Source organism: Scardinius erythrophthalmus (genome assembly GCF_964197995.2).
Source record: "Scardinius erythrophthalmus genome assembly, chromosome: 13".
In the NCBI taxonomy this organism is placed as follows: Eukaryota; Metazoa; Chordata; class Actinopteri; order Cypriniformes; family Leuciscidae; genus Scardinius; species Scardinius erythrophthalmus.
In genome coordinates this window covers 36,289,287-36,311,659 of record NC_138233.1, presented here as the reverse complement: position 1 = coordinate 36,311,659, position 22,373 = coordinate 36,289,287, and positions in this window count along the sequence as shown.

Below are 22,373 nucleotides of genomic sequence, written 5' to 3'. Positions count from 1 at the left end.
AAGGAGTCTGGTGTGATTACTCTAGCATTGAAATGCAAGGTGAATCTTGCATCAACTATGGTGGAAAAGTGTTGTGGAAAATCAGTGAAAGTTCAGGTAGCGGCTTCAGTGTGAGTTGCAGTGAGACTAATTCAGAAAAGACAGGAATGGCGAAGCCATTGAATAAAAATGTCATGTTAACCTTTTTAAAGTATTTCAACATTTAAAAAAAATATGATTCCCACCAGGTGTCTGTTTCATTACACTTTCGATTAAAAATGTGTAGAGCTACGTATTTTAAAACAAGAATTTTGAGACAAAATGAATTATACAGAAAGTTTGTCCTCCATTATTTTGTTTTGTTTATCAATCACCACTAAGAGCTCTTGTTCTTTTATTTTTTAATTATGTAATGAATCAAAATTATATAATGACTCAAATGACTTTTGTTGTATAACGACCTTGAGCTAGGAAAAGGGACTGCATTAATAAAAACTTCTTCAGCAATTCCATTCACGGTTCTGTCATTTAGTATTTTTTTCAGAGAGGCGTAATATACCCAAATGCCATGCACATGTAGTCAAATGTATTATTTGTATGGCGCTTTCTACAATTCATTGTTTCAAAACAGTTTTAGAGAAAATACTGCAATACGAATTCCCTCACTGAGAAAGCCAAAGGTGACTATTGAAAGTTAATGGGGGAATCCCTGTGTAGACAGATGAGGGAGAAAAACATTGAGAGCAGCAAGACTCTGGAGTGGAATCATCATTTTTCTGGAGAGACAACTTGAAATAAAATAATAAAATATCCCATATCACTATATCTACAGTGGGGGAAATAATTATTTGATCCCCTGCTGATTTTGTAATTTCGCCCACTTACAAAGAAATGAAGGATCTATAGTTTTTATGGTAGGTTTATTTTAATGAACAGAGACAGAATATCAACCAACAAATCTAGAAAAATACATTATATAAAGGTTGTAAATTGATTAGCATTTGATCAAGATAAATAAGTATTTGATCCCCTACCAACCAGCAAGAATTCTGCCTCCCACAGATTGGTTATTTGCCCATGTCGAACACAGAATAGTCCTGTCACTTTAAGAAAGTACACCTAATGTCAGCTAGTAATGTGTATAAAAGAAACCTGTCCACAGAATCTGTATCTTCCATTTCAACTTCTCCACCACCATGGGCAAGACCAAAGAGCTGTCAAATGAGATCAGGGTCAAGACTGTAGACCTGCACAAGGCTGGAATGGGCTACAGGACCATCAGCAAAAAGCTTGGTTAGAAGGAGACTTTTGGTGGTGTGATTATTCGAAAATGGAAGAAATACCAAATGAAAAATCAATCGACCTCGGTCTGGAGCTCCATGCAAGATCTGGCCTCATGGGGTAAGGATGATCATGAGAAAGGTGAGGGATCAGCCCAGAACTACAGGAGGAGCTTGTCAATGATCTCAAGGCAGTTACCAAGCAAACCTTTGGTAACACACTACACCGCAATGGATTGAAATCCTGCAGTGCCCGCAAGGTCCCCCTGCTCAAGAAGGCACATGTACAGGCCCGTCTGAAGTTTGCCAATGAACATCTAATGATTAAGAGAAGGCTTGGGAGAAAGTGCTGTGGTCAGATGAGACCAAAATCTAGCTCTTTGGCATCAACTCAACTCGCCGTGTTTGGAGGAAGAGAAATGCTGACTATGACCCCAAGAACACCATCCCTACAGTCAAGCACATCAAGGTGGAAATATTATACTCAGGGGCTGTTTCTCTGCTAAGGGTACAGGACGAGTTCACCGTATTGAGGGGCCAATGGATGGGGCCATGTACCGTAAAATCCTCCCTCAGCCAGAACGCTGAAGATGGATCGTGGATGGGTCTTCCAGCATGACAATGACCCAAAACATACCGCCAAGGCAACAAAGGAGTGGCTCAAGAAGAAGCACTTTAAGGTCTTGGAGTGGCCTAGCCAGTCTCCAGACCTTAATCCTATAGAACATTTGTTGAGGGAGCTGAAACTTCGAGATGCAAAGCAACAGCCAAGAAACCTTAAGGATTTAGAGAGGATCTGTTAAGAGGAATGAACCAAAATCCCTCCTGAGATGTGTGCAAACCTGGTGACCAACTAGAAACGTCTCACCTCTGTGCTTGCCAACAAAGGTTTCTCCACCAAGTACTAAGGCATGTTTTGCTTTGGAATCAAATACTTATTTCACTTCCTGTGACGATCCAAGGGTCTGTGGTGCTTTGTTTTGTCCAGTAGGTGTCTCTGGGTAACACTTTTGTGTCTTTAGGTTAATTGCTGTGTCGCAGGTGTGGAGAATTGGTTGATTAACCATGCTGCTTATAAGATGCTGGCTTTCTCACCCTCGGGGAGGAAAAAGATTGGGGCTTGGTCTCGCTGTTTGGTGGACATGCTGACTTTCTCACACTCTCCAGTCCAAGGCTTGATGTGGTTGTTTTTGTGTTTGTAGATTTTTGTCTTTTACTTTAAATGTAGTTATGTCTGTTCTTTCTAATTAAACTACTTATTTGTACGAATTTGATTATGTGTCTGGCCTCCCCATTCATGTTGCTGCTCCTTGAGCCAAGGGGTTGTAACATATGGGGGCTCGTCCGGGATTAATGAAATTGGCTTAGGGTTTGGATAATTCTTTAATTAGAATTATGATTTGGACAATTCTTTAATTAGAGTTGTGATTTGGATGATTCTTTAATTAGAATTATAATTTGGATAATTCTTTAATTAGAATTAGAATTTGGACAATTCTTTAATTAGAATTGTGATTTGGGTAATTCTTTAGAATTACAGTTTGGTTTATCCTTTAGGTAAAATTATTGGTTGGGTAAAATAAGTTTTGGGGAGTGCCATACGAAAGTATTTTTGTTTTGATTAGTGGTTTTTGGACTGGAGAGAGAGAGTTAGAATTGTCCAATAGTTACACTAAATTGCTCAGATGTTGCGGTTTAGACTGCATAAGCCAAAAATAACCCCGTGTTAGGCTGAAGAGCGCTTAATGCTTTGTGTTATTTTAGTTTGTTATTTTAGTTTGTTGTTTTTGGTGCGTCGGACGCGGGTAGACTGGTTAGCAGTTGAGCTGCATGTGGGCGTGCCGAAGACCAGGGTTGAGTATAATTAGTTGTGTGTATATTATTTAGATACGGGGTGGCTTTAACAAATTTTTCTGGCAGTTGAAGTGTGACCTGTTGGCTTTGGTGAGTATTACGTACTTTATTGTTCAAACATTCTTTTTAACAAAGTAAAATTGAAATGGATTTGTTACAGGATTTTATTGTTGCTCCTACGATGGGTAAATTAGAGCGTCTTTCAAAAGAGCAACTATTTAAAGTAGCTGAACATTTCGAGTTTGAATTGGCTTTAACAAAAAGTACTAAGGTAAAACCTCTGCGAGGGGCTGTAGAGGAGAAATTAAGAGAGATGTTGGTTTTGACTTCAGAGTCACAGTCTGATGAGGAGGTGATACCTGAAGGTACTTCGACAACTCATGCGTTGTTAGATCCTAAAAGGTTAACCTATGAGCAACAGTTAGAAATCCTTAAGATACAAAATAAAGACCGTGAATTGGACAGAGCTTGAGTTACAGAAATTGAAAAGCCAAGAGCGAGAACAAGAACGCAAATTTGAAACTTGTAGAATGTAACCAAAAAATGGAAGAGGTGAAATTAGCTCAGGAGGAGGAACATCTTTGTAAATTGTGCACTTTATTTACTCGTCTTGAGATCGCAAAGTTGACTGTAAATTTAGCGAAATGTGAATTTGCACGTGCCACTGTGGTCTATTTGGGAAATGTGGTAGGACAAGGTAAAGTCTGTCCTGTCCGGGCAAAAGTCCATGCCATTGATAAGTTCCCAGTTCCTTCTACGAAGAAAGAGTTGATGAGAGTTTAGGAATGATTGGGTACTATCTGAAATTCTGTGAAAATTTCTCAACAGTGGTTGCTCCTTTAACAGATTTGTTAAAAGGTAAATGGAAATATGAATGGTCCTCAATTTGTCAACATGCTTTTGATAATGCCAAACTGTTGCTGAGTTCTGCTCCCGTATTAACAGCACCTTTTTGGGACCGTCCTTTCTATTTAAAGGTAGACGCGAGTGGGCTGGGTGCTGGAGCTGCATTATTGCAGAAAGATGACAACGGCATTGATCGGCCAATTAGCTTCTTTTCTAAGAAGTTTAATTTGTGCCAGAGAAATTATTCAACTATTGAAAAAGAGTTGTTGGCATTAATTTGGGCTTTACAGCATTTCGACGTGTATGTGGGGGGAGGTTCTGTATCTCTGGTAGTATTTACAGACCACAACCCTCTTACCTTCTTACAGTCCTTGAATAGTCCAAATCAACGACTTATTCGTTGGGCTTTATTCTTGCAGTCTTATAGCCTCGATATTCGTCATATAAAAGGGGTAGATAATATTATGGCGGATACCTTGTCACGAGCTCCATTGAACGAGTAACCTATTACAATTTTGTTGGTTCTTGTCTTTATTTATTTTACCTCAGTTGTGTTCTCAAGGCGCCTGAGAGCATTGAGAGGTGGAGTATTAAAGGGGTAGGTGGTGAAGGAGAGATGGTGAGTGGAAGCAATAATTTTGTTTGATTTTTTTAAACTTGATTAAATCTCATCTTGTGAATTAGATTATGTTTTGTATGTTGTTTCATGTATTATGTTTACAGAGTACCTTTTTATAAGGGCCTCTGTCTTTGGGAGGGAGGTGTGACGATCCAAAGGTCTGTGGTGCTTTGTTTTGTCCAGTAGGTGTCTCTGGGTAACACTTTTGTGTCTTTAGGTTAATTGCTGTGTCGCAGGTGTGGAGAATTGGTTGATTAACCATGCTGCTTATAAGATGCTGGCTTTCTCACCCTCGGGGAGGAAAAAGATTGGGGCTTGGTCTCGCTGTTTGGTGGACATGCTGACTTTCTCACACTCTCCAGTCCAAGGCTTGATGTGGTTGTTTTTGTGTTTGTAGATTTTTGTCTTTTACTTTAAATGTAGTTATGTCTGTTCTTTCTAATTAAACTACTTATTTGTACAAACTTGATTATGTGTTTGGCCTCCCCATTCATGTTGCTGCTCCTTGAGCCAAGGGGTTGTAACACTTACTGAAAAGCAAATCAGTTTATAACCTTTATATAATGTGGTGGTGGGGGGGGGGGGGTTCTGGATTTTTTGGTTAATTATCTGTCTCTATCCGTTAAAATAAACCTAACATAAAAATTATAGACCCTTCATTTCTTTGTAAGTGGGCGAACTTACAAAATCAGCAGGGGATTAAATAATTATTACCCCCACTTTTCTGCAAAGTTCAGCTCCAACCGTGATCAAGCACAACTGTGACACTTTCACATTAGAGACATGTTTTACCGCTTTAATTACAATGATTTTATGTATAATAGGGTTTGAATTGGTTTACATATGAAGACCTCCAATGCAAAAGCCTCTAAAAGCCACCTCTGTCAAAAATTAGATAATAATATTGAGTGAATGCTCTCTGCACATAGTATACGTTCATCAAATACTTTCACTTCAAACTCACTAAATCCCAGCCTCGGCCCATTCAGAAATGTCAGTACTTGGGTAGAAACCTATACATAAGAGCCCTGATAAAAATGTTAATATTAAACAAAAACTTTAGACGGACTTAGAGGCTTTTGCATCTGAAGTCTTCATATTTTCTTATTCCTATTAACATTTTAAATTTTTGTGTCTTTAAGAAATGTGTGGTTGGCCTGTCATGTGAGCGATCACATGACAGGAAGCAGGAAATACACCTGTATAAAGAGAGCAGCATGGCAAATAAAGGAACAGGGTGCTTCTCAATATCCCTCCTCGTCTCCTCTCTCCTCCGTCCTTCATCCTATGACCTGGAAACCAATCGATCTCAGCCATCTTGAAGGACATCTCAATTCTCTAATTGCACCGCGAGGAGTCGAGGAGTGAGGAGGCTTCCTGAGGAGTTATGAGCGAAGATACACAGGTGTATCCTTTGTGGAAAAGAGCTTTATTGACTAAACGTGACGCACGTATAAATTATCCTCCCCCTTCACATCGGTCACAATAATTTAAATTTATACTTTACCTTTGCAGTTTATATAAACCACACATCCCACGTATTTCAACAGGGTATCTTGCTTTATTATTATTTATTATGAATTTCTTAAATAACCAAACTTCAACAACATAAGGGCAGATCCTTTGAGCGCTGATGATGATGCTGTGAAGTGACGCTCGAGTGATCAAATATTCCAATGTATAAAAAAGGTTTCATTCAATCCCTCCGTCCTCATTTTCTTTCCTTGCAGCCTTCCCTCGCTTCCTACAGGGGGTGGAGCTGAGACGCGAGGAAAGGAAACAAGGATGCACAAATAAGAATTGAGAAGCACCCATAGTCACAACATGCATCCACTGCATCGGGGATCACCAAAACTGTATTGAGGAGTTTCTATCTTGTGGACTTTCCCTTCCAGTCACAAAAGCCCAAAGTCTTTTTCATTAACACCTCATTTGGATTGGGATTCTTATGGACTCTTTTAGTAAATGGAATCTATGCTTTTAACAGCCTGAGTTTTCCTGGTTTTATTGTGTTCTTTTAAAGTATCATGTGAAGATTGTAAATAGTGATGGGAAAGTGAGGCTTTCTGAAGCATTTCGTCATATTGTGCTGAAAAAAGGTTCGTTACTTGAAGCTTTTAACACAATGTGCATTAGTGACATCTGGAGGTCAGACTTGTTTTCTCCACCATATCTAACAAATCACTGCAGAGCAGAAAAAGCATGTGACCAAACAAAACTTCGGAAGTCCGTGACATACAACTATCGGATCAATACAGTTTCTTGTTCATATCAGATTTGAACTTTGGATTTAAGCAAATGGCATTAGTTTTGGCACATGTGTGCAAAAGAATAAGTACAATTGTCTACAATTTGCACAATGACGTATGCACATGGCTTGTTGATCAAAACTGATTAGTTGATTCTCAGTGAAACTGTCAACTCTTCACAAAATCCATTCAGTGATCAAAATCTGTCAGACATGATATATTTCATACATATTTATGACATGGAATAATTGTTATGTTTGTAATCTTGTAATGTAAATTGGCAAATGGCCTGTCGTTATAATGAAATAGGAATCGCGATCTTATCAATCAACCAATCAAGTTTGGACGTGTGTATGTCTGTGTATATCTTTACTTTTAATTACTTTTAATTACTTAAATTACTTTTGTTACATGAAAACTGAAAAATAAAAAAATAAAAAAAAATTAATTTACAGTATATAAAACAAATATTCCCATGGTGAAAAAACATTTTGACCAGTGTGGCTCACACGATGACAAAAACACCTTTTATTTTGGTGGCATTGGCCAATTTAGTGACACAATAACTTTTGAAGATTGAAATAAATGTTTTGAGTGAGTTACTACGTTTTGCAGACATGCAATAGAGTTCTGATGTTCAAGCAAACAGTTGTGACAATTGAGCTAACAGTTTAGTGAATGTTAAGACTGTTTCGAAAAATTGGCCAAAGCGATTGAGAAATTGTAATACTAATCCTTTTTTTATGAATTATTTATTATATTAGTAAATTAAGTATTGCATTGCAAAGATAATTAGTTAAGGATAAATCATTATTCAGAACCAGGAACATTCATCAGTCCATTCAGCATCACCAAGTATTCATAAAGGCCATTGTTTGAAATAACCAGATCAGTGAATATTGTTTCCTCTATTTTTTATTTATTTATTTTTACTCCAAGGAAACAGGAGGTAATAGAAGAAACTAGCAGTGTTTACAGCTGCTTTTTAAAAACTTTGGTGATCAATAAAATGCAGACCTTATTCTAATGTCTTCTTTATGTAATCCTTCACAGTCAGTGACTCAGGGATAGACAGTGGCTGGATCGATTATCTGGGGAAGTCACAGCATGGAGATAATCGATTACACAGTCCCAGGGTCTATGTGGAGGCACACAGGGGGCTTTAACTTTACTGCATGCTGTAGATAGATCACTATACCCAGTAGGAATATTTGTTTGACTACACATCAAAAGGATTTTCAGGACTAATTCTCCAGCTCCTCAGGAGATTGTGGGATTAGAGTAGAATAGCCAAGGGAAACCCAAAACATAGAGAAATGAGGTTCATGGGAGATTTCCAAAGTCCAACCTTTAATTTTTTTTGAACTACCAATTCTAAAATCCAGTCGTACCCAGGGGGTTGACTTTTAAGTGCACTGACCTGAAGGGGTTGTTTGCATGGAGCAAGGAGTCTTTTAGCAAGGAACAGATAAATTCTATTTTAGACTGTTTCGGTAACATTCAACAAAGAAGCTAAATGTTTTGTACAATAATTAGAAGTTGCTTATTGGACATTTCGGAGAACTGTGTCATACTTATGTGCAGTTATTGTCACAAGGTCTGACAATGATATAGTAGACTGATCTAATCTCCTTTGCACTGCTGACATCTAGCTCCTTCCTCTATGTTCTTTCTGAGGTCTTTAGAGTAAGCCACCCTTTAATATTTTCCTGGAAAATAATATAGATTTATTATTCCAGAAACTGTAGTTTCTGAAATCACAAAGGTGAAAGGGTTTAGAAAGGGCAGAGTGTTTCGGTCTTAAACTGCGCTGGTTGACCACGTGCTTCTGTCACAATATACTGATCATGTGTTTCCATACAACAATGACAAATTAACCTGTTCTTTAAGGCTCTTTGTCTAGTTAATCTTTGCTTTTTTTTGGCATTAAATTCAAATTGTAAAACACATCTCTGCTCTGTTTGTCTAAATTGGGCTAGTTTATTATTATTGATTATTGGGTTTTCATAAATTCTGCACACAATTCCTATTCCTAGTTTTTCTTCATTTGCAAACCAATTTGACTAACTGCACTGAATTTAGATTAGCAAGTCTCTTATCCATGATACTGTAGCTACATATAATTTTTGGTATGGTCATCACCATACATGATCAATCAACTGAAGAAATGATATCCAGATACATAAAACACCAATTAGTTTGGTTGTAATGATAAAACAATATACAGCCCTCATTCTACCTACTATAAGATGCACAAAGCTTACCTTAACCAGGTAAAATATTTTTCCAATTCATTTTGCACTGAAACCTTCTGTTTTTTTATGCTTATGCCATTTACTTTCTTTCCAACTGGGAACGTATTAAATTGAGTGAACCCTGCATGAAGAATCATTTTGTCCTACACTTGAGCACAGAAAACATACCGTTCTAGAGCAGACATCACGGCGGGAATGAACATTTCCCTCTTGCGGTTCAAAGGAACACATGCTTACAAGTCATTTGATGATAAGTTCAAAGAGGTGTTTGATTGTCCCGTAGCTATTGGAATGGGGAAACGGTAATCAGTTTATGTCAAGGAGAAGGTCTCCTGCTGATTATGCTGCTTATGCCACAGTGCAACTTCTCACATTTGTCCACTGACAGCAGGAGGACAGATGGTGCTGTGAAGACTTCTGGTTAGATGTCCACTAAACTTCAGGAGCAGGGTTGAGAACCTATGGCCCAGACATATTTGAGCCAGTCACCTGTGCTGTAAATGTCAATACAGATTCTCCTCCTAAATAAGTGCAGAAAATGACAATTTTAAATCAGGGCTGGTCTTGGACCTCAATATCCACTTTCCTGCTGAGTTTAGCTCTGAACCTAATAAAACACACCTGAACAAGCTATAATCAAGGTCTTCAGGTAGGGAAGCACTGATACCACATTTTCCAGAACGAGTCCGATACCAATACTTTTATTTTTAGTACTTGCCGATACAGAGTACCGATACCTGTATTTTCATTGCTTTTTTAAATTATTTAAAATATTGGGCAGAGAAACCAAAAGAATATTAATCAAATTAGCTGGCTTAGCAAATAGATATTTCCTTCAGTTATTTTCATGGCTAATTATGACTGTTTAAATGTCTTGTAGGAGCTACTTTTACTTTCACTGTTCATATTATTTGATTTTTAATTTCATAGCGCAGAGAATATTTAGAGCTAATCCAGCGCTTTACATAATTTTGTATGCATTTGTCTGTGAAAGCGCAAGAAGACATGAAAGAGAACATGATTTAATAGGCTCAGTGGCGGTTCTACATTGAATTACACCCTGGGCGAGGCCCCCTTCGAGTGCTCACCACCCCACCACCCCACCATATAATTTTTCTTACCCCATTGGCAGATCATGTTTTGCTTGTTTTAAGCAAAAACTCAATTTTTATTTATTTCCCCAGAAAACAAGACTTAATATCTTATGTAATTTTACTACTTTAGTAAAATAACGTTATGCATCTTTTTTTAAGAAATGCTTGATATTTGGACTGGAAACAAGAAAAAAATACTAAGTAAGAAAAGCATTTTTTGCAGTGTAATAACTGAACTTGTAAAAGTTTTGTTGCAAAGCACAATATTATGCTGAAATTAGATCTCGTGTTTGAGTTAAAACCGAATTATTGTTAAGCATAGCAAGAATCATAGCAAAAAGGCTAACAAATAAGAGTTATACCTACCAATTAATATTGCCCCTTCATTCATGACATGGATACCGTAATCATACAGAGAAAACATAGTTGCATACCTTTATCTTTCGCTCGTTTCTAAATTGGGCACCTGATGGCTTTGACCTTTCTTGTCCATCTCTTATTTGGCACTCGACATCGACAATCAACAGATTTCCCCTGATCCCCTGTGCGAAAAACCGCTACTGAATAGGCTTATTGCGCGTTGTCTGAGAGGCAACTTTCTGGGTGCGCGCTTCGGATGTTTGCGCACAGGAAACTTCTTGAAAACGTCAGATGATTACTCTGTACCGCCTTGCTGTAATAATGTAGGGAACCACTCGTTATACATAAATCATGTAATAGTTCATGTTTTTACTTGCAAATAGGATTTTGTTTTAATTTAACTTACGCATGTGTACTGAGTGAACGATCCTCAATCAAGAACATGCAACAGAGGTACTCTTTCTCTCTCTCTTTACCGTCAGTTAACGTGAGTAATATGCACCTCATTTTACATTCTTTGCTCTTGCCATATGTGACCGAGCTACGAACTTTCCAGGGATGTCTTTGAAAAAGGGATGTGCGCTCGACAAGCTCGCTTGCTCAATCTACTCCTGCGCACAGCAGCAAAGTAGACGTAAATATTTATTTGTTTAACATTCTATTAATTTGATACATTTAGGCTACTTTATAGACATTCTTCTCTGATATATTTGCTTCTCATATCCTCTGTTGACTGTTTCTTTGTCCCAAGCACTGTATTTTACACGCTGTGTGGTATCAGTTGTTGGTATCTGAGCATTTTAATGAGTATGAGTATGAGTACACGAGCACAGCATTGGGCCCAATACCGATACTGGTATCGGTGCATCCCTATCTTCAGGTTTACTAGAAAGTCACAGGCTGGTAAGTTTGATCAGGTTTGGAGCTAAACTCTGCAGGAAAGTAGATCTCAAGGGCCAGAGTTGCCCAGCCCTGTTCTAGATTCTGTAGACTGTACATGAGTTCCTTGAGATCTATTTTCCTGCAGACTTCAGTTCCAACCTGCTCCAACAAACCTGCCTGTTATATTCAAGTAACCCTGAAGACCTTGTTTAGCTGGTTAAGGTGTGTTTGATCAGGGTAGCTGAACTCTGCAGGATGGTAGCTCTCCAGGAACAGGGTTGGAGACCAATAGAGCCTAAAGTGTATAATTTTCTACTCTTGCAAACAGCCAATTTATAATGTGAGCACAATCCTGCTGGTGTATTTCACAGTTGCTGCCCAGTGTAAGTAACATAAAACGATGTGTGTGTGTACCTCCATAAGGTTCAGTATTCGTGTATTAGAAATTCAGTTGGTTTCTTAAGCACCCTTTGCGTTGCAGACCTTATTGCTGAAGCAGGCGTACAACCCCTGTGTTTCTTAGGTGTAAGATTGTTTCAAGCAGTGCAATCTGTCTGTGGCAGACAAGAGTACTGCTGGGAGCCACAGCATGAGCGGAAGTACTTCAGCACATCCCTGGGGAAACACAGATTAAAATCTCATTTGCAAAGACAGGAATTTTAGTGCCGCTATCAGGCAGCTTCATGGCACCACTGAATGCAGTCAGATGAGAGATGTATCATAAACCGCTGTCTCCATCCTGAACATACTTGAGACATGGATGTCCCGTGCCCTGGAGGATCCCGCATCCTCATCTTCAATCAGCGCTACGACTACAGCAGCTGTTGTCCTAGCCAGAAATGGGAGGAAAGGCCTAATTCATTCCTTCTCTTTTGAATTTCAAATGGCGTGTTAGAGGTTTAAATCTGGAAGACGTCTTTGTGTAGCCACTCAAAGTCCTGTAAATTATTTGAAAGCAGTGGGACAGGATAACAAAATGACGGGCTGCAAATTGAGGGATTTTGAGCCTAAATATTCAAATCCTGCACTGCTTGTCATGTAAATATAAATTTACAGTAAAGCTTTGTCACAATAACTGTCAGCGCTCTTCTTCCCAAATAATCGCTCATATAATATTTATAGCTGTCCAATCCAGTCATTAGCCTGTACTGAGAACAGCAATCCTTTAATTCTTGTCTTTTCCAGAAATGTGTAGGCCTAAATGGGCTCTAGTGATACACAATGCTCAAATTCATCTTGTGCCTCACTGCTTTCTATGTGCACTCTGGGATTACGGTTTGAATAGAACTGTACAATCATTAAATTAAACAATAGTGGGATGGCTGTTACAGCGGTGCATAACTGACTGATTTTAAAAGGGTCACGAATTAGACATGCCGTCTATTTAACCCATTACTATCGCTGTGAAAAGATGCATATCTGCTACTATCTATACTGACATGAATTGAGCGTTTTGAGGCGCTTTGTCTAAATGTGAACAAGTGTGAATGAGATTCGAGAGCTATGGTGGATGAATAATGACAAATAAGTCAAAGATCTATTTTTCTGGATTTCTTTGCCCTGTTATGACCTTGACGTATCTGGTGACTGTATGCCTTCGTTGAATTGTAAAGAGCAACTTCGACTTTCTGCTAAACCCTTCCTTTTGTTTTTTTTCCACGGAAGTAATACGGATTTGATGGTGAGTAAATGATTACAGACTTTTTATTTTTGGGTGATCTATCAGTAAATGTTTAACAAATGTATTGTTTAATGTATTTGTGTGCATTCTGCTAGTGTTGATGTTCAGTGCCGGTGCTGTGTTGATTAAAGATAAGGATGTATCGTTAATAGACACGTTCCCCAGAGAACACAGCACAGGTTGAGCCACAGTACTTCAGTGCAAGCACTCATGGGAAATACAGTGTTTTCTCTCCATGGACTTCAGAGAGGGACAGATATTAACCACACTAATTACATTAGGACTGAAGTCAGAACTGTTTTGCTTTTGTTTTGAAAGTGAGTGTGAGATACACATTGTGCACGATAATAAAGCTGAGTCTTTTTTTAGTCTTTTCTTCAGCACGTACTTATCAAGGTATGCAGCAAATTACCCTTACTGATGAAACAATATTTCTCACTGATGTGTAAAACAAAGCATGGCTAATCAGACTGCCACTAAACCTTAGAAGATCGTCTTTTAATGTCTTAAATAATACTGACTGTTCAACATTCTGCCTAATGTTAATTTATAATTTAACCCACAGAAATATTTGCACATTTTAATTTATAGTTTACTAATTGATTCAGCTTTATTTTGTATCATAAGTATAAAACGTCTGTTACTATCTCTGAAAACAACCACAAGTATTGCAGTTTATTATTTAAACAGACATGTGACTGACAAAAGACACCAATGTTCCATACAGGGCACACAAAATACAAACCTTAAAAATAAACGTTTTCAGACAAACATTTTCTTTATGGCAGACTGCAGGAACAGAACACCTCTTGCTTAACATTAATCAATTTTGTTTATATAGCCCAATATCACTAATCACCATCAAAACAACATCCATCTGGTTTGGTTGAGCACTTCATTTCTAAAGTTTTATTATAAAATGTTAAATTATTACACTCAAAAAAAAAAAAAAAAAAAAATGCAGGTATGTTTCAACCCATGTTTGGGTCAAATATGGACGAACCCAACTCAAACCCAAATAACAAAAATTTTAATCAACGATTGGGTTTGTCCATATTTAACCCAACCATGGATTGAAACAACCCAACATTTTTAGAGTGTATGATCAAAATCTGTGATGGTAATTTTTGTCTGGAAATCTTTAGATACAGCTTTGGATGCTACTAGCTTAGCGAACCCCGTACAGTTACGGTTGCAGAGCCGCCGCAACAGGGCAGCTGGGTGACTGTGAGACGGCATAGTCACGGGACAAATGTACCCTATTGGCGCTTCTATAGTACTGAATGTGAAAATATAAACATCATAGTCAAATGTTTGCAGGGAAACAGAGTGGTTGAGATCAAAGCAAATTGATAATTGCTGGCTAATGATAAATGTAAATATTCGAAGATTATTATTCAAGTTGTCACTATTGATGTTCGACTTTGCAAGTCGGAGATCACTGAAAATAGCATTAAAGAGGTGTTTGAACTCACAAATATGATGTGATGTGTGTAATATGCTCTGGACCCCTTCCTGTTCGCAGGAGTGATGAGATACTTAATAGACTGTCCTCACTCAATGGCTGGCTGTCTAAGTGGTGTCCGCATAATAATATAGGGTTCACAGACAATTGGACAAGTTTTTGGGGAAGACCTGACCTGTTGAAAAGAGATCCCTCCAGGGATGGTGCTGCTCTTCTCTCTAGTAAAATGGCACATAGTCTCAGAGCTCAAATGGGACAAACTGGAAGGCAGACAGACTGGGTAAACTGACCGTCTGCTAGCTGTCTCACATCACATAGAGACTCTTTCACCTAGATATCATCATATAAAAACTGTGTCTGTTCCCCAAATTAGGAAATACAAAAAAACTCCCAAACCAATTAATATATATATATATATATATATATATATATATATATATATATATATATATATATATATATATATATATATATATTGTTTAAATTTCAGGGGTCCAGTCCAACTGCAGGTTTCCGTTCCAATCGAGTAGCAACATTGCTTTTTAAAGCAATACAGCACACAGTGAGACTGAAATCTTTTCAATCGTTTTATTGAAACTACCCATAATTGTATGCTATATTCTGACATTTCCAGAGAAAATATTTAAAGAAGCAGATTAATGTCAGATTAAAAATATCTCTTCAAAATGATATACCTAATTGTTCAAATTAATTTAATTATTGAAGTTAACAGGTTTTGAGTCCATTCCATCCATGTCGGAGAATCTGAACATGAGAAACTAATAGCCTGACTACAAATAGCACTTTTGTGCTTGGTTAAATCAGGGTGATACTAAAAAAATATTTTAAAAAATAGGACTTTTTAAACAACTTTTACTCAGAATAACAAACAAACAAACAAACAAACAAACAAAAAAATCCATTGGAATGGTCAAGATATTGGAATGTCACTGGAAGGGCATTAGGGAAATTAATAGAGAATTACCATTTATTTAATCTAAAATTCTGATTCCATTTGTAATGATAAAATCAGTTTATAGTGTTTGCATATGCAATGTGTTTTAAAGCATCAATTAATCAATTTATATGAGATATGAATAAAAAGAATGATAATTCTAATCATTTTGTCTCAAGACATTTTTATAATTTTACTATTAGGTAATTTCTCATGTTCATATTATCTGACATGGATGGAATGGACTGACAAAATAATGTGTAATTAAGTATTTTTTTATTTTTTTATTGCTTTTTAAATTGTGGGGCACCATTCCATAGTATGAAAAAAAGTAATATGTAAGTCAATGGTGCCTCACAACTGTTTGCATACAAACATTCTTTAAAATATCGTCCTTTGTGTTCAGCAGAACAAAGACATTTATACAGTTTTGGAACAACTTGAGGGTGAGCAAATTATGACAGAATTTAAATTTTTGTTTTTGTGAACTATCCCTTTAAGAGTCAGAGTTTTAACAGTTTAAGTTAATGCATGATTCTGGATTAATTGAGATTCCTGATTTTGTAGTTTCAAACAGACATCACGATTCTGAACAACTGAACAAAATAAAATATAATTTACTAGAGGTTTTGACAAAATGTTAATTGCTGCAGTCTATATAAAATGTATAATCTTGAATGAATTTAAGAAAATGATTTGAACGAATGTTTAAATGACTCATTCATAAATACTTGTTTCATTACTTGATGAATCAGCGTTTTTGATAGAATCTCTTGAATGAATGATTCAATGACTCAGTGACAAATCCAGTTGTTTAACAGTCACTTGTCGCCACCTACAGGTGTAACAATATTAGTGAGGCAATCTTTATTTGAAGTGTCAAGTTTGTTTCAAAAGACTTATCTCAGTTCTTCTGTGATAATTTGAATTATTCTAACACAGAAAAAAAAACAAAAAAAAAACACAGTGGTTGAAAACTTTGTGACGCGGTTTGACCCACACATGACAACTGCTCTCTCTGGATCAGTAGATGTGTTTACATGGAGCATTGTATTCTGAAAATAATTGAAATAAAAATGCTCAATAGGTTAAAATTCCAATCGGTTTGAGAGGTGGGATAAACATTTTCTAATCCTTTATATAGGACATGTAAAAACTTGATCCGATTGAAAACCGAAACTAGAAATGTTTTGCGCATAATGTAGAAATGGCTTTACGACACATGACGCATGGAACAAGCTGATGTTGTTGTAATATTATATAAATAATATAATAAATCTAAAATTCTCTTTCCACTCATCGTCTGTGAAGTGTTGCAGGCCAACGTTGTCCCATCAGTCCCATCCTGTCTGCAGACACAATGTTTTAAGCTCGGGAAGGGGTGTTTCTACTGCTTAATATAAGCAGCACAACACAAAGCTTTGTGTGCTTATCGTCTCGAAAAAGATAGATATTAAATTTGCTTTTTAAAACAAAGACAAGGAGGCTGGTTAGTATGCGACAACAGCGGGAGACTCTGTATATTCATGCAGTGTACGCATGTCAAAATATTAAATCCGATTAGAAGCTTGCGACATAATCGCACACATCAATGCGATCTATTTATTTAGTATTCATGAAAACACTATGTTCGGAATCAACAAAAAGTTTCCATGTGTGTAAACGTGGCTACTGGCATCACCAACGCAGATGCAAATGTTCGTTGTGTGAAACCTTTGTTAAAGGTTTAATAGACGTTGTCATTTAGGAAGTCATCTTAGCGAACCCCTTATAGTTCCAGTTTCAGAGCCTCCGCAGAAGGGCAACCGGGTCACAGTCACAGAAGTCAGATAAATCCCAACACAGAGAGACTCTTTCACAAAGACATAATCATATAGAGACTGTGTCTGTTCCCATAACTAGTAAATACAAAAAAACTCCTGAACCAATTAAATGCAATTGTGACAATAAATGGTTTATGTGTGTTCCTCTCTCAGGAATAAAGTATATTTATAATGCAATGCTAATCATCTTTATCACTGTATAGAAAACTATAAAATTTTATAGTTTCTGCCTCATTCTATGATATGAAGCCATGTCAGATCATAAAAGGTTAAAGTTATTTCAGATACTAAACTGATGTTATGAGTTTGGAGTAAAAAGTGGAGTGTTCTCTTTTGTTGGACAACATGTTTGCAAACACTTGTCATCATTACATGTTTGGAAAGATTTTTGATGCGTATTGCTTTTTCAAATGAACATTATAAGTGAGTCAAACTCACAGCGCTTGCAGAGATGGAGCAGCATTTACTGTGAACCGATGGATCCGCTCTGATCACAGTGCTGCGCTTCATTATGATACACGCAGCGCATGTATTCATTTAATGAAAACTTCGCGATTAATCATCATTTTGGTTAACGTGCAGCCTTAGATTACTCTCACACACAAACAAGGATACAACAAACTCTGACGACACACAAAAATGGCACTGTGTCGCACGTGTGCTAATGTGGTAAATTCATCACACAGACCGATTTTTTTGTAGCATATGTCCCGCACAAGGAGAAGAATTTCGGATATTGCCATCTTTGTGGGGGCATTTGTCCCCGCATAGGGTTCAGTGTTGGGGAAAGTTACTTTTAAAGGTACTGCATTACAATATTTTGTTACTTTCTAATTGCATTAGTTACTTTGTATGGAAATTAATGTTACGTTACTTTTCTGTTACTTTTTCTCACCTGGGCTGGGCTTGCTTGTTTCTTAAAAAAAAAAAAAAAAAGTTATATTTTTTGGCAAATGTAAAGGCCCTTCCACACCAAAAGTGCAAAAGGAAATGCAAATTCACATCTGCACAGTAGTGCATCTCAAACAAACCTTTCAGCGGTGCTGCTGTTCTGGATTGCAGAAGATTATGACACAGGAAAATACAGTCCAACACTTTAGCAATGAAAACTAAAGGTTGAATCTGATCATCGAAGGTCAGCAGCAAATACATTGGTTAATAAAGTGAGATTAAATACATAACGTATAATTGTGTAATTTAACACAACTAATTATTGCAGTGTCAATGTTAATGAACATGTTTCATTCAGGTTTGTTATATAATATGTTGTTGAAATTAGCATCATATTGATTTGGATCTTTAATGCAAGATAAAACAGAATGAAACAGAGTGAAATGTATAAGCTGCAGGCTAACATTGAAATGACAGAATTACAGTCCAACTCGAAGAAGAAGAAAAAAATTGCATCATGAAAATTGACTCACGCATACACTTTCCAGAATATATTGGTCAGAACCAAACAAACATTACTCTTCTTCTCTGTACTCAGCTGGGTAATGGAGCATATCCTACTCTCTGACGTGATTTTGTGATGATTCCTCCTGTTTTTGTAAGGCCAGTCAACATTTTGTGACTTTCTCCAGCTGCATGCGAATGAAAATTCATTCTCCAGCGCCGAGGCCTTTGTATCTTGCCTCTTTATGTTTCTTTAAGGCTCGATAGGGGATTCAGGGTTAGCCACATGCATCTTTGAAAAGTGCTGTGGTGGGGGTGTGCTGCTAAATATAAAACTGCATATTCACACAGTCCACTGAGCAAAAAGAGCTCATTACAGCACACAAAACAATAGGTGCTCTGTGGTTTGGGTGAGCGTTGTCTGAAGGTAAAAAAGACAGAGAGAAAATGAAAAGCAGGCACAACTCAGTTCATATTTGAAGTGACAGTCGGTTAAAGGAACTCGTACTATTAGAACTGAAAGTGCAGCAGTCACAGGGTGTTTCCATTATAGTATACTTAAAAAAACACCCAGAACATGTCTAAGCGCAACGCTGCAGAATGTCCTATAATGCCCTTTTCACAAGATGTAAAATAAAAAAAGTTTTAGCTCAAAATACCTACATTTTTTATAGCATGTTAAAATGGTCACTTTTTGAGAGTGAGCAAAAACGTGCAGTTTTTGAGTGTGTCCCTTTAAATGCAAATAAGCTTCTGCTCAGAGGGCGGAGCTTCAAGAGCTTGTGTGTGTGTGTGTGTGTGTGTGTGTGTGTGTGTGTGTGTGTGTGTGTGTGTGTGTGTGTGTGTGTGTGTGTGTGTGTGTGTGTGTGTGTGTGTGTGTGTGTGTGTGGTAGAAGCTCAGATTAACTCATGCAGACACACTGAGAATTTCAAAAACGTTTACCCTTTTATGTTCAAACTGGAGTCGGACAAAGATGGAGAGACTGTAGAATGCAACAGGATGTTTCTGAATGGTTAGATGATGGATTTATGTAGCTGATGTGGAGTTAACTATCTTCTAGTCATTGATTAGCATATTCTGTCATGATAATCTGTAAAACACGTTCCCTGTTGCACTGTTGCAATACATCCTGTTGCACGTCGCTTGTCATAGTTGTGGCTGGATTGAACAGAAACAATATCGTTGGAATCATTTTCAGAACTAATTTTTAACCAGCTGATGAATGATAAAAACATGGACTGCCTTTCAGAATCTATCTTGCTTTAAAGGGTCATGAAACCCCCGTTCAGCTCCAGTTCTCTCACCACGGTTTTAAAAAATGCTACAAATGTGGGCGTGGCGAGCTGTGGAGTGGATGGGGGAAACGGGAGACCGACAACACAGAAACGGCTTCTGATTCAGTTATATTTTGCTTTTATTGTTAAAAGCATCAAAGCTTCCCACAAATATAATACAGTTTTGTACCCTGGAAATTCTCGCGAGAGCATAAATTGAATTTGCTCAGCGAGTTACTCTGGCGTCGAGTAATGACGCTCATTAACTATGCCCTTGTATCCGAGCTGCACCAATCACATCGGGTTATCTGATATAGGCGGCCCAGAGGCGAGCTAAAGATGACGACAGCGCTGTGACGTCGAAGTCATTAGTAAACATTGCAAGATGGCTATGGATGAACACCAGTTGTTTGAAACGGCTTTGGCCGCTACAATGAACGAGTTCGACTTGGCTTTTTATCTAAGAGAGGAACAGAAGACGCCGCTCGAATCCTTCCTTTGCAAAAAGGACCGGATACGGCAAGAGTCTAATCTACCAGTTAGCTCTGCTGGTAGCTAAGCGTATGGGGTTTATTGTTGTGAATGGTCGTAGTGTTATCCATTTGCGTGCAGTGAGATTTTCAAATGCATGCTTGGTGCCACCCCTCGAGCTGGCCGATTTTCATTAGTCAACGCCAGACCATTAATCTTTTAGATTTTGGTCTGGATTTCCAGGTTTTGTAAATTCACAGTAAATTACACAAATACATAGGGTAACATGGGGTAAGATGGCCCCCCTCTCCCCATCTTAATTTTTTCACCTGACCATAGATGCCAAGGTACACCAGAGTTCCGACCGCTACCGTCTTTATACTTTAAAATGTAATCCCGCGCCGCATGATTCCTTATGGGCGTTTCACACAGTATGCGGCGGTGAAATCGCCGCACGGCTACGGCTTTTCTTAAGTAGTGGAAGAGTTTTGTGCAGCATTTAGTGCAAATATTTTTTATCAGGTAATACATATTATTTATCAGTGTGTTATACCCGAAAAAAATAATAAGTACGAATGATACACGGGGCCTATTTGCAAACCGTTATTGTAAAATAAAAATAGGCTGATAAAAAAAAAAAAAAAAAACGGACTTCCAAAATAATCCGGCGGGCCAGAAAATATCGCCTATTGCCGACCTCTGATCTATGGTGTCGAACGCAGCACTAAGATCAAGTAAAACTAGTATTGAAAATATAAGTCATTTGTAATTTTAGCGAGTGCAGTTTCTGTGCTATGATGGGGCCTGAATCCAGACTGAACATTTTCATAGATATCATTGTCTTGCAGTAAGGAGCACAATTGAGCGGACACAACATTTTATAGTATTTTAAACATAAATGGAAGATTTGAAATTGGTCTGTAATTTTGTAACGATCACCAGTGAGAGTGTTACCATCAGAGGGCACTCCAACCCGGACAATCACCACACATCCACAGACTACATTTCCCATAATCCTTTGCCCAGACTAATCGGCATGATCCCATTCACTCTATGTCATTACCTTGTTTAGCTCACCCCATATAAGCCTGGTTTTTACACACATTCCCTGCAAAGTCTTGTTTAGCGTTTGTAAAGCAATCCTGAGTGTGTTTGTGTCCTGTTTCTCTCGTGTCCTGGTTACCTTGATTCTCTGCCTGTTCCCTCGGATTTCTCTCCTTGCCTCAGCCCTGATCTGTTATTGTTTGGATTGCTTGTTTGTGTATGACCCTTGCCTGGATTTGGATTACGTCTTTGGATTACCCCGTTCAATAAACACTGCGTTTGGATCCTCAACCTTCTTGTCTCAAAGCAGTTCGTGACGAATTTGCTAATTCATTTGGATCTAGTTCATTTTTCCTTGCGTGTCTGCTGCATGTTTTGCGCATGAGCCGCACGCACCTCAAAACTACACACTCTAATGATCACCTTGCGTATTCGACCAAAGTTTTATTGATTCAATTATTATTGACGATTACTCAATCACAGATTAATCCTTAGCATCCCTACTTCTTATATTTAATGCATGCTTCTTATTGCTATCAAGTAAGCACTCCCTTAAGTAAGATTCTCATTAGCATTCAGCTATTAGTGCCTGGGTAAGTAAACACTGAACTAAATCTGCAAATGGTATATGTGCAGCTTAAAATGAGAGAAAAAGGACAGAAATGTATTCCGACTGCCTCATCGAAACACCCACTCATGCCTTGGAGCACACAGCTCTCTCCTGCCTCTCTTTTGACAGCATCAAAAGGTTATTCAGAACATCTCTTCTCCAGCGAGTGCACACTTTCTGTCTGCAAGCTACACAAGGGCTCTTTTATTTACAATACACTCCTGCACCTCAAGGCC